Genomic DNA, 13,059 nt, shown 5'->3' with positions numbered 1-13,059 from the left:
GCCCGTCGCAGTTCTTCACTGGACAATGGTCCTTGGCGTGAAACTAATCCCTGTCGTTTTGCTCGTAGATTGTACACGAATCGCTGCACATATCCCGTAACCTTTATCAGGCGCTTCCAGCTTGAATAGTCACTAGCCACAACCACTGAATCCTCAACTTTCCTGTGCACCAGTACGCTGGCGCGAAGTTCTTCGTTCGTTGTTTCTTGGTTGTAGGGGATAACAGGCCAATCTCGCTCCGCTTTATGCAAAAATGCCGGTCCTCGAAACCAGCGATCGTTGGACTTCATCTGCACCTGCCCTGTCCATTTCGTGCCATCATCTGCGACGTTCCACTCCGATTTGACCCACTTCCATTCGTTGACTTCTGTAGTGTCTAGAATTTCACTTGCTCTTGCCGCAACATACTGGCTGTAACGACGGTGATCGGAACGTAACCAGCACAGTACGTTACGTGAGTCGCACCAGAAGAAGCGCTGCGACACTGAAAGAGACAATGACTTCATAGTGCTGTTGGATAATCTCGCTCCGATGACAGCAGCCTGGAGTTCCGAACGCGGCGTTGACAGGTACTTCAAAGGCGCAACCCGTGTTTTCGCCCCGACTAGAGCACATTCGATGATTCCATTTTCTTCGAACCGTAGATACACGACTGCAGCCATCCCTTTGTCTCCAGCGTCCACGAATGTATGCATTTGAATCTAGGCTCTAGTTGTTGTGATCTGACGGTAACATCGGGGTATTTCGAGTTCCTCCAGCTTCGGTAGCAATTTTGTCCACGTCTGCCAATCGTCGAATTGCTTGCCTTCGATCTGGTCATCCCATGTCAGTCCCTTACGCCATACTTCTTGGAGTACGACCTTGACCATCATTAGGAATTGCGAAATGAGTCCCAATGGATCGAAGATACTCATCAGGATCCGAAGAAGTTCTCGCTTGGTAGGCGCTCTGCTTCCGTCAAACAGTGCTGCGTCAAACCTGGTCCAGCTGATCTTAAAGGTGAAGCAGTCGGTTGAGGTGTTCCACCACATTCCCAGGACTTTCTCCGTCGCAATGTCGGCTGCTAGGTTTAGGGACTTCTCACTCGTCGGTAATTCGTCCAACGCATTCAAAACTTTGGCGGAGTTAGAAACCCAGTTCCTAATATCAAAGCCGCCTTGAGCATGAACGTGTTTCACCGACTTCGCCAGGTCGATGGCTTCATCTTCCGTTTCCGTGCTGGCAAGCATATCGTCCACATAGTGCTTTTTCTCAATGGCTTCTACTGCAACGGGGAACTCATCACGGAACCTTTGCGCGTTCTGGTTTTTAACAAATTGCGCTGTGGTTGGCGAAGACCGTGCCCCGAAGATCATTACAGGAACAATGAAAGTGCTAGGTTCTTCCTGGTTTACGTTGTCGTTCCATAGAAACAGCTGGTAAAACTGGTCCTCTGGACGTATTCCGATCTGGAGAAACATTTCGCGGATGTCTCCACAAATACCGATGCGGTGTTCTCGAAATTGGTTCAGGACGGCTACCAACGAACTTAACAAGTCCGGACCAGTAAGCAGCATAGAGTTGAGACTTACGCCATGTGCGGTTGCCGCAGCATCCCATACAATACGGATCTTTCCTGGCTTGTTGGGATTTATAACCGGAAACGTGGGAAGGTACCAAGAGTGACCTTTGTTTTGCTCTATCTCCTTCTGGGTTACCTTCCTAATGTACCCTTTCGTTTCGTATTCTGCTAGTTTCCCATCGTAGGCAAGCTTTAGATCGGCATTTTTGGCTAGACGCCTTTCTAGACACTTGAGCCGCTGTAAGGCCATTGGCCGGCTGTCCGGAAGGCGAATATTATCGGAACGCCAGAGCAGTCCGGTATGGTATCTATTGCCGGTGACCTGCGTGAGCGAACTGAGCAACATCAAGGCCCTCTCGTCGTCTCTAGATACTGAGGCCGCAACTGGCATCATGATTCCCAGGCTATCCAGGCTGAAGTACTGCTTCACTGCCAGGTGCAGTTGTTCATCGTTCTGTAGGTTGCACGCACAAATGTGATAGATATGGCTCCCGCCGTTGCTCGATTCTTGCTTCGACCAACCTCCGAAGATCGTCCACCCCAGATGGGTCTTCACGGCGATGGGCTCGCCTTCCTTTCCCTCTCGGCACCGTCTTACCAACGAAACATTGGCATGCTTGACTCCTATTAGAATCCTTGGTTGGACACGATTATACGACTCCACTGGGATACTGCGCAGATGCTTATACTTCTCCTGAAGTACACTCAGAATATTCTTTCGTTAAACCTCAACGAATATGCTTCGTAAAACCAGTTTTCGTAAATTGAAAGCAATTTGCGTATAATGTACGGTCCATTCGTATCACCATGCTGAAACAGTACAAATGGAATTGTATAATGTACGAAATCACGAATCCGACAGACGCTAAACTTGTTCATTCGTAGATCTTAGCTCCTACTTTGTAAAATGAAACAAAATAAACAAATGTCAAACGGTTTTTACTAACCATGCGTAAAAAGAAAATTTCGCTTCGTAGAATGCAACTATGCTTTGCAGTCACCACTGACGATTGATTGGATCGCAGAGAAAACAAAGCAACATGTTTTCATGAGCATATGACGATGCGTGTGCGAGAAGAGGAAAGGAAACTGCTCTCGGTTGGAAGTAAAAGTTATTTATAAACAGAAGCAAAGTGGAAAGCGTTCTGGTTGTTTTCGAACAGCTTCAACAAGCGCCCACAGATGGGTGGCTAGCACTGATAGGTATCAATCAGAAGATACGTGAATCGGAGCGTGTGAGATCTAAGTGGACGAACGTGTGGTATTTTTTTAAGCATGTGTTTATGTCATTCCGACAAAAAAGAGACAGAAAAACTTGTCGGAGCAATTTTGTACGAAACGAACTCATGCACATTACGAAGCTTTTCGTTGCAGAAAACAACGAATGACATTTGTAAACATGACGAGCGATTTCGTACAATGAAACAAAATATATTTTCAGTGTACCTCGACGTTCAAGCTTTGATATGGTAGCTCAAGCGCTTCAACCGTCCGCACTCCGCTTAGCTCAAACCTTCTTCCCGCCGATCCGGAAATTCCTATGTCCACACATCTTGACTTCTCCTCGAAGCGGTGAGTTCCTCCAGTCCACTTCAAACACAACGGCTTCGCACCACCGATCAAATCCAAATTCTTGGCGATCTGCTCATCCAACAACGTCAGCTCGGATCCATCATCAAGAAAGGCGTAGCACTCCACTTGCTTCGTCGGCCCAAACAACGTTACAGGGATGTACCGGAACAGTTCTAGGCCTGTTTCGACGCGGTGTGTGTTGATACTGCGTTCTTCATTCGCCTTGGCCGGGTTAGGGCTCTCCGGGCTGCCTGTGACTTCACCTGGTGCAACGAGGCTCTTGTGCAAAAGCGAATTATGCTTGAATGTACACCCGTTGACTCCACACGGCTTGCTGTTGCAGTTACCTCCATGCTGTCGTAGGCAACGACGGCATATTCTGAGCTCGCGAACGGCTGCCCATTTTGCTTCATAGGAGAGATCGAGGAAACGCTTACACTTCGCTGCAGTTCGACAGCTGCCCTTGCAAGTAGGGCATATGGTCGGTCCTTCCATCGAGGTTTTGCCGCTAGAAACGACGTTCGGCCGATTGCCAGTAACCTTCTGGCCACCCGCTACCGGTGGAGAAGATTCAACGTGAGTGTTGACGAAAACCTTTCCTTGGCGCTTATTGCGTGGCTCCTGCTCGTAGCTGTGGGACTTTCGAGGGTTTGCTACGATGCTTGCATCTTCCGCAATCGAGAAAATCCAATCGGAGAAGGTTGATAGGGTCACCTTCGCTAGTGTTTTGCTGTGCCTCGCCCAATCCAGTTTGATAGCGGAGGGAAGCTTGCAAACGAGTTCTTGCATCAGAGTCGCATCACGCATATACTCCTTCCGCCCACAAGCATCGATAGTCGAACACAAGTTCTGTACGGCAAGTGCATAGTCTACTAGCTTTTCGATCGAATCAGTTCTAATCGGTGGCGTAGCTAGCACCTTCTCGCGCAACGTACTGATGATCATGTGCGGTTGACCAAACCTAAGTTTCAGGACGCTAATCGCTTTCGATACCATCGACGGATGCATCAGAAAGCTCCGCACAGAGGCAAACGCTTCGTCTTTTAAACAGTTTCGAAGGCGGATCATATTCTCCTCGTCCTTGTAGCCACACATTCTCGTCGTACTTTCGAATGTCGATATGAACATCGGCCATTCTTCTGGGCTGCCGCCAAACTTCGGGAGATCACATGGCACAACCTGACGTGCCGCAATCTGGTCGCGGGAAAGCGTGGCACTAGACCGGGAATGCTTCTCCCGATTTGCCGTTCTGGAAGCCCTCACTTGTACCGGAGTTAAACGTTCCCTAGGAGAAAATCTTTCCTCATGGTGTTCATCACCTCGCTCGTGGTATGACTCGTCTGCTGAGCTAGAATCGTCTTCGCTATCGTCGCTTTCCGGTTCCATTTCGCCCGACGAGTTGTCACCTTCTTCGTCGGCCACATACTCCGAACTTGATTCGGTATCTCCGGCGTCGTCGTCCATGTTGTCCTCCGTGTCATCGTCGCTATCGTGCTCATCGTCATCCGCCGCTACTGATTCATTTTCGGCTTGACGCTGCTTCTGGAGCCAACCTTTCACCTTCGTTAAAGGATCTGTTGTTCGGGCCCCTGGTACTGGACAGCTTTGTACCTCAGCAATTTCCTCCATCAGCTCGAACTTTTTCTTCATGAACTCCCGTCGTCGCTTCATCTCCTCAAGCATCAACGTTTCTTCGGCCAACACTTTCTGCATCTGCAGCTTCAGCGATAGTGCCGATTTGCACGATGAATTGGACACTATAGACTTCGCTTTCGTCGAGACGTTCGCCAACTTGTCGATTTCAGCGGCCAACATAGCATCCACGTTCGCTGATATTTCGGGGGCAGAAGCTTTTGGTTTCTGTCGGCGATCCTTAGAGGTTGAATCCTTCACCGATTTATTTGGTTTACCAGAATCCATCCTCTTAGAACTTCTCCTAATCGGCTTCGTCGGCTGCTCTGCATTGGTGGTCTTCTTCTTAGACGTCTTCTGCTTATCCTGGTGTACTTTCGCGGTTTCGCATTTCAAGCAACTCCAGTCGCAATCCGCAACGTCCTGGGAAACTCCTGCACAGCTGACATGGTACCGACAGCCACAAGTTTTACACCGAACTAACTCACCATCTTCTACACCCGCGCACATAACACAGTGTTTTTTGGAAGCTCGAATCCGGGAAGATACTGGTGATTTATTGTCACCCGCGCGCGATCGGGAACCGACAGACGTGTTTTTCTTAGCTTTAGGGTCGCGTAGGGGGTCGATGGGGGGGTCTTTATTTGATTTTTGCTTTCGAGAGGGACGTGTCTTTTCGGGCTTCTTCTTACCTTCAGTACCTCTGCTGGTCGTAGGGGTATTTTGCTCGACCGGATTGGACATCTTCCACCTCCTCCGGTAAACGATATTAAAAGTTGTTGGGTTTCGGTGGCGAAGAGAGGGTAGTTTCCGAGATTTATAATATCCGTCAGTTCGTAGATATTTTAATATCCTGCATGTATGATTGAGGTAATTCGTAGTTGTGTTTGAAAGTACATATTTTCGTTACTTACGTTTAGTAAATCTTCGTCCTTTTGTCCGTCCAAAGTCGAATGTCCCTGACTAGCAATGTGAGGTCTGTCTATTTGTACATTTAGTAAGCATTTATGTCTTTTTAACACATTATTATTTCATTTACCTTCGGGCTAACGTGTATGTTTAGGTTAGCATTAGTTTAAGTATTTGTCCATAGTGTTTGTCGTATGAACCTAGAGAAATCCATGTAGTATTTAGCATTTATAGTTTTAAGTTCAATTTCACTATCTTACTTTGGCCGTACTACTAGGTTTAAGCAATTATTTATAGTAGTAATATAAGGAAAAAAAACTACGTTAAGAATTTCACTGCATTCGTCTTCAATGACTTTGCTGTTTTTGTAAATAAAGAGGACTTCTATTCCCTATTGTTCGCATCACTCGCTTTCTATTCTGCTCCTGTCATCACTCATCCATCGGCGCACGACCATATCGGAGCATGGGGTACGGTCAGTTGAGTAACTAGGAGCGACACAACCTGAGGGGTTGTAACAACTAGTCTAATTGGTGGAAGTAATAAAAACATTTTTAGTGGAACTCCTAGAGATAGTTTATTCAGAACTCCTAGGAGAATTCGTTACGGAACTCCTAGACGATTTTCCTGAGAAACTCCTTGGGGCATTCCCGTTGTTACTTCGAAAACAGTTCTAAGTTAAAAAAAAATACTACTGGCGAGAGAATTTCCGGAGTAACCTCTTCTAGAGGGATTTCTGGTGGAACTCCTAGAAAATTTTTCGTTGGAACTTCTAGAGCAATTCTCGCTGGAAGTACTAGAGGATGCGACTCCTAGAATTTGCAGTGGTACTAATACAGAAATACGAGGTGGAACGCCTATACGAATTTCTGTTGTGAATCTTACTGGAGTTTCGATCAGAATCAGATCTCCTGAAATTTCTGGTGAAATTCCTTGAGAATTTCTGGATGACTTTCCTGGTGGATTTGATGGTGGGACTATTGGAAGTATTCCTTATGGAACTCCTTAAAGGTTACCAATAATGGAACATCTAGAGCAGTGGAGCTCAGCGCTTCTCGTATTTTTCGCAACATTTGGTTAGAAATCAATAAAAACTGAAGAGATGTGTTACAAATTTATGCTTTATCCAACGCCTGGTGTTGTAGCTAACTGGTTATGGAGAAAAACCTGAGTTATATTTTCAATCTTTCGAGATTTGCTCGATTGAGTAAAAAATTACGCCCGCAGGCCACACTCATTTTTGTCGAAGTTCGTCAAGTTACGAAAAGTTGCAAAACTTATTTCCGTTTAGTACCCTTGTACTACTAAAAGACCTCGATACTAAGCTTCAGTTTGAATACTAATTTGCTTGTCGTTGAAGTGGTTTTCGATAAGTACTAAGCAATTTTGTTGATGAATTGCGTAAATGCTGAGCACCACTTCTAGATCAGTGGTGCTCAGCATTTTTGCTGGAGCTCCTGCGGGCACTTCTAGACGAAAAATAGGCTTCGTGAGAGATTCTCGTTTGAACTCCGTAAGGAAATCCCGGTGAAGCTCCTCGTGGGAGCTCCCGAAGGATTTTTGTTTTATTTTCACCGGAGATGGAAAAAGCCGGTGGAATAGAGCAATTTTCAACAATCCTTCCTCCAACTGACATGAAACCTCCTCATTACTTCATCTTTGTATTTTATAATTTGCAATAACAAATTTCGAGTTCATTTCCAGTGAGAGTACATTTTTTTTGGAAGTTAGATTGCTACATCTACAATAAGGTGGAAATATATATTTCATTTTGACTTTTTGTCTCCCCCAATTCAAAAATGTTTGGTAGGATTTTGCATTTTGAGGGGGCAGATAAAAAATAGTTATCAAAATATCGGGTCTTGCTAAAAATTCTGTAACAAATCTGATGAGTTTTTAATATTTTCCAGATTAAATAAATTAAATTAAATTAAATCGACCAGGGGGTGAGACAAAAAGTGAAATAAATATTTGTAACGTTGAGAAGCAGGCTTTTTTCCAGTAGGGATGTTATGCCAAGAAGAAGAAGAAGATGACTATTAATCTCTATTTGTATCACAAGAAAAACAGACGAAGGCTGAACCATGTGGCACCGGGTTTTGAAGCGAAAACTATATGAAGTTCATTGTCGTTACCCAATTGACCAGCTTCCGGAGTCCCTGTAACCCGTTCAGCATTGACCAGACCTGCCCAGAACCCTCCAAAAACGGTCCTAAACAATATGTTTCTCATTTCAGTGAAGTGTGCAGAGAAGTTATGCAATAAAATGCATAAAGGGAATACATTTATGGATTTTCAAGCACATAGCAACGATGAAAACTAATATTTCGTATGTTCCGGATTTCCGGAACCGGTTCTCAATAATTAGTCAATATTAATGTATATAATCAAAGTCCACGTAAATACCTTTTCAACGATTCTTGGACGGTCCTGATTACTTGTTTGGTTGCAAAGTTATAGCTTGTCAAAGTTAGGGTCTCAAAAGCGGCATTTTTCAGTTGAAGCAGGTTCCCGGTGGCCACAGTGGCCAAATCCGGATTTCTCCGGTGGTTTTAAAAACTAGACTTGTGGCCCTTTCATTTGAGCCAAAGAGATCCAAAATCGGACAAGCCACTGATTTTTGAGAGCTGTTCAAAGTTTGGGATCAAAAATGACCCCAGGGTCTTATTTGTAACTTTTTTTAGGGACTAAGGAAGGTTAAAACAATAAAACGCATGGTTGTTTTCCAAACTGAGCATTTACTTATTCCAAAGTTATATTTCTTTGTTTTTACTAAGAGTTCATTGATCAAAACAACCAATTCCCATCATTCCATATAACGTTAAAATCTTCATTTGTTTCAAAAAAAAAATGGGGACCATAAACATGGCCCAGAAGCACTCAGACATCTTTAAAATTCTTACCCCAACATCGCCACAACGAAGAAAGTGTAGAAAATCCATCACTCCAACTTCCAAGTGCAGTTTTGGCCGTGATGGATAACGCGCAGGTACTCAAGACAGCATTCACAAAAAGTTGGTCGGTTTCGATTTTTTGCCTTTTTGTATTCGTTCCCGCTTCCATCCGCTTGCCGAGTGTCTAAAAATAGATTTCCGAGCTGCCGCAGGAGCTGCCGTCACCAACACAATCACTTTCCGGCTTTGTTAGTGGCAAAAGTACAGTCGTTTAAAACAATCAGTTATTTTATGTTGAAACTACCAAATCTCTGTTTGTTCTAACAAACTGTCAAAAATTCCGGCAAATAAAAATATTTGTATTATCAAACAAATGTTACAGTTCAGCTTAAACTAGAAATCAGTTTGTCGCTATAGCAAACTGAAAAATCGGTTGATTTGAACTAGAATTTAATTGTGTTTACAATTTATTTTTCTGCGTGCAGAACGTTTTCTCGTCAATTGCGTGTGTCTAAAGCATTTGGATCAGTTGTCAATTGCCCCAACGAACGAACACGATTCGCTAATCGGGGCGCAGTCGTGACCCAACCAACGAATCCAGATAATCATGCGGCATGGTGCAAGGTAACCTAAAAGAATTCTGGAGGAACTTCTTGGGGAATCCAATATTCTGGAGATGTTACAAGTGATTGCTTAGGAAAATTCCTGGAGATTTTTTAAAAGTATCCTAGACAAAACATTTATAGGAATTTGTGAAGACGATTTTTATGGAGAAATGCCTACCGGAAGGAAGTAAACATATCCTTTTTTGTTAGGTTATCGAAATTACGTTCCTGGAGATTAATCATTCTTGGAAGTATGTCATATTTTAAAACACCGATCCGGGCACTGGAACTGTAATATGTGTCATTCTTGCGCTCAACGAAAATAAATTTCCGAAATGTCACAAATGTGATGAAAACCTTTTGTTGACGTCACAGTCAAAAAACTGTAATTTGAACTGTGCAACCAAGATGTGTTAAAAGACATAAAATAAACTTAAATTTCATAGTAAACTGCATATTTTTACTTTTGGAATTTGTATTTGTATTTGTATTTTAAATAATTCATCTGACATGTTAGTCTTAATGAATAAAATTAATTAATCTTACATACATACATTTAAACGACATTTAACACAGATTTTATACGATTAGCGAAAATTCTTGTCGGCTCATTAAAAACGAAGAATTCCTCCACATCTGTAAAAGCACGAATGCACGCTGAGAAGGGCTCGTTGTAGCTATACACGGTCCGGTAGAAAGTTGGTTGCAGTAACGTCGAATTTCAAAGATGTATGGTCGGAACACGGAAGTTTAATGAAGAAAGCAACGCTGGAGCTTCGATTTCACTATTAAGTAGTTTAGCTACATGTAGCGACTGCTGTACTTTTCGCCGTCGCTCCAAGGTCTCCAACCCTAGTAGCCGGCATCTGTCTGGATAGGGTGGCAAGTTATCAGGATTTTTCAAGGCAAACTTCTCAAGGCTAAGCGGATGAACCGTCTCTGAATTCGTTCAATTCTTAGGCTCCACGTGACTTGGTACGGATGCCATACGACGGAGGCATTTTCTAAAATTGGGCGTACTAGTGCACAGTAAAGAGATTTCCAACAATGCGGATCAGAAAAATCCTTGGCTATTTTGGAAATGAAGCCTAACTGACGCGATGCCATCGATACTATTTCAGAGCGATGAAGATCGAATGTCATTTTAGTATCCAAACGAACACCTAGGTCCGTCACACTAGTCACTCTGTTCAGGGGATCTCCTTCAATATGATATCGAAAATCAATCGGCTGTACTGTGCGGTGGAAAGTAATCACCTGACATTTTTCCACGCTTATAGTCAGCTTATTTCTACGGCACCAATCTGCGAAAAGTGTCAGCGAGTTCTGAAGATTTCTGCAATCATTTATACAACGCACCACAATATACAGCTTCAGGTCATCCGCATAGATCACCTTCAATCCTTCGTCCAAAACCAAAGCAGCATCATTGAAGAAAATAATGAAAAGCAACGGTCCAAGATTGCTTCCTTGCGGAACTCCGGACTTGTTGGAAAATGATGATGATACACAGCCGTCGATCTTCACTCGAAGCTCTCGTCCTGTAAGGTATGACTCCAACAAAGACACCAAATGCGAAGCGACACCGAGGTGAGATAACTTTCGTAGAAGTATTCCGTGGTCAATTTTATCAAACGCTGCCTTCAAGTCGGTGTAAATAGCGTCCACCTGGGCATTTGCTTCCATTCCCCTCAAACACTTTGATGTGAAAGTCAGCAAGTTGGTAGTGACCGATCGATTAGGCATGAACCCATGTTGTTCAGTGGAGATATAGCTTTTTGTGGCATCGAAGATGATTCCACATACTATTATCTCAAACAGTTTGGAGACAGCTGACAAGCTAGTGATTCCCCGATAGTTCGCGACATTACACATTGGTCGGGCTCCATACAAAGGGGCGGCCAAAACTCTCAAAAAACGGAATTCATATTTTTAAACTTTTTTTTCACTTTATAACAAAGATAATGTATTGTAGTTTTATGATTCTTAATCAAAAGCATACCAGCTTTTGTATTTCAATGACATTTTCACTGCCAAAGTGGCCTAAGTCATAAAATTGAAAAATGAATTATTCGAAAAAAGTAAAATAATAGTATTTTGAGAATGGAATGTATGTTTTATGTTATACAGCATATGAAAGCTTGTTATTGGACTGTTTGAATGCACGTATGGTGCAAAATTAATATGTCACAAAACTTTTCAAATTTTCATACATTGTACGTTAGGAATTTTGGTAATTTTTAAGTTAAAAAAAGATTCGTGTCGTCACGTGTCGCCGCAATTTCGAATAGTACATCTTAAACATCATGCTTAGGGCTGCACAAAAACGTTCAAACTTTTTGCAGAAATTTGCAGTTTTTCAAATTAGAGCTATTTAAAAAAGTCATGTTTTTTCATATATTTTACGTTATTTTTCCATTTTTAACAGAAATAAAATTTATCTTTCCACATTTTTCACACGTTTTGAACAAACTTGATTGGATTTGATCGAAGGATGATCATTTAATTAAATTCAAATTGATTTTCTAACAAAAAAAACGCAAAAAATTGGGATTTACTGATTTTTACCGTTTTTGAAATTATTGAAGTTACGTAATTTTTGAATACCCCTTTTTGAACACTAAAAATACTATATAACATATCTAGACAACCTATAACTTCGATTAAACACATAAAAAGAGTTTTGGCCGAACTTTTCCTTTTTCCGACCATTGTGCATTATGGCGATCACCACGTTTGAAAACAGGTGTCATATACGATTGTTTCCATATGCGTGGGAATTTGGCCTGCTGGAGTGAGCGATTGAAAATATCGCACAAAGGTTGTGCCAATGCAGAAATACAACGGCAGATGATAACTGCAGGTAATCCATCGGGACCGGGAACATATGATCGTTTTAGTTTTTTAGCCGCCAGTGAGACCATGTCCGGGTTTATATTGAACATTCCTAGATCAACGACGTCGACGGGAACATCACGGACAGCGTCTGCAATCTCCCGTTCAGAAGCGGCGTTCAGGGAAAATACAGATTCGAAGTGTTTAGCAAATAAATGACTTGATCCTTGTGCAGACATCGCACATGCATCGTTCAAATGTACGTTTGTTGGGATAGCATCATTTTTCCTTTTGGAATTAACGAAGCGCCAAAAACCACGAGGATTTCTTCTTAGACCCATTTGGACACGCAAAACGTACGATTTGTATAGGGAGGCGTTATTGAAACGGTATGCATTGCTGGCACGACGGAAGTTGCGTTTATTGATAGGCGTTCGTTGGCGACGTAGCTTTCTTTGACACGCATTTCGCGCGCGCTTCAACTTTCGTAAATAGGGTGTGCTCCAAGCGGGAGAAACAGGTGGGTGAATCCGAGGTACATGGAATGTGTTCTACAGTAAAACTTAACATTACATGTTAAAATGTAGCAAAATATTTTGTCAAGAAAATTATTCCGTTTTTATCACTATTCCGTCTTTGTCAACTGAAAATTGCGGACCGTGTTGATAAAAACGGAACATACCTGTAGCATGTTGTTTCAAACTTGATTAATTTGGCACCGTGTAGTATTAACATGATAAGGGTTCAACAAGACCTCGTAGAAGACCATATTCGATTAGGATTCCCAAACGTTTGAAAAAAAAGTGGAGAACTCCCGCCCAGGACTGATGAAGATTGAGATCAATGATATGCCCGGGAACGATATGTTATTACGCTGTAGAAGTGCATAATCCTAGGACAGTAATCATTGGCGTATCTAGGATTTTTTCCTAGGGGGTGCCAGTTTGAGTGGCTTCCAGGTGGTTTTGCTTTTTTGTATAAGAAAATACTGTTCCACCCTCAATTTCGAAGTGTAATGATATACTGCGTTGCGGGAAAAATTAGTCTGCAA

This window comes from Aedes albopictus, chromosome 1 (assembly GCF_035046485.1).
Source record: "Aedes albopictus strain Foshan chromosome 1, AalbF5, whole genome shotgun sequence".
NCBI lineage: Eukaryota > Metazoa > Arthropoda > Insecta > Diptera > Culicidae > Aedes > Aedes albopictus.
This window is presented reverse-complemented; position numbering follows the sequence as displayed.